The sequence below is a fragment of the Sciurus vulgaris genome (assembly GCF_902686455.1).
Source record: "Sciurus vulgaris genome assembly, chromosome: 10".
Taxonomy (NCBI): Eukaryota; Metazoa; Chordata; class Mammalia; order Rodentia; family Sciuridae; genus Sciurus; species Sciurus vulgaris.
Window position 1 is genome coordinate 132,781,438 of NC_136470.1, and position 1,440 is coordinate 132,782,877.

Sequence of the window (1,440 nt, forward strand, 5' to 3'; positions counted from 1 at the left end):
GTTGCTTCGGGCACCTGACTGCTACCTTGGGATGCCTCTTCTCTAACTGGCATGACCAATAACCCTGGCACCCAGCTGTGTAGGTGCCCCCCTTCCCTTGGCAGGCAGCCTGTCCCAGCATGAGCTGCGGTGAGTGCCCCGGTCACAGCTCATGGCTGGACTTGGCCGCTGGCGAGCTGGAGGCTTTGGGAGCTCACCCAGACCTGCCTCTCCTGCTCCTCCCTGCCCTGCCCTGGCCTCCTCATCTGCCAGTGGAGACCCTGGGGTTGTTGGGACGCTGCTGCAGCTCACGCCCAGGGGAGGACAGGGGCTCTGGTGGAGCTCTGCTGAGGGTGACAGGGGTCTCCACGGCTTACTTCCTGAGCCCTCTTGTCCCAGGCATGAGGCAAATCATGGGCTGCTCATCTCCTCCTCAAGGCAAGCTTCCCACAGGGCAGAGGGCAGCCATCCGGCCTCTCTGCCAGGCGCAGGTCCTACCCACGAGGCATCACGTGCTCTGGCTCTGGAGAGGGGAGAGTTTGAACAGGAAGTGGAGTGTGGGGGTCCTCGTGTCACCAGGTGAGAGCCGAGTACCACCGAGTCCAGGGACCACATTGTGTTTAAAAAGAAAATCACATATGCAAACGTCCATCAGTGAGTTTCTATTCCAGACATCTGATTATTTTTGATAATCTGACCGACCACTGTTGCAGTTCATAACCTGTAAATGAATATATTTGTTGTTTAATTAACACATGATTAAGCTCATTCTTACCAAGGTCTGGAATTGTTAGAATATAGGAGCTAAACACTTCATGTGTAAGTAACAACATCTAAAATTATACCAATAGAAAAGTTTTAGAGTGAATAAAAATTAATATTTCTCTGACACAAAATTATGTTCCTAATTTTCTCACTGAAAACCATTTAAAATTGGTAATTTATTGTCTTGTCAGTGTGAAAGTTGTAACAGAAGACTGGTTAACAGGAACATTTAAATATAATGTGATTCCCTAGAGGAAAAAAAAAACCTCATCTTTTGCTTCCTAAATAATAACCATATTGGGTTATATTTGACTGTAGTAGCAAAAGAAACAGAAACTTATTTTTAACTTAAAAAAATTTTATTGGTGCATCATAATTATCCATAAAACATTTTTCAATAGATAGGATTTGCAAAATAACAAGTGTTTTATGAAATAAATTGTAACTAAATGCAGTAGAATAATTTATAATTTTATATTAAAATTAAGGCTTTGATTTTGTTGCAAAGTGAAAAGTAGATGAGGGATTATCATTCAAAGCAGTTTTTAATATGAAGTTTCATTTCAAAACAAAATATCTTATGTACTTTTTCTCTGGAATTCACACTAAATATTAAAAAATGTACAAAAATATACATATAGATAAGCCAATGATTCAGAAAACCACTCTTTAATTTAAAAAGCAAAACCACACAAC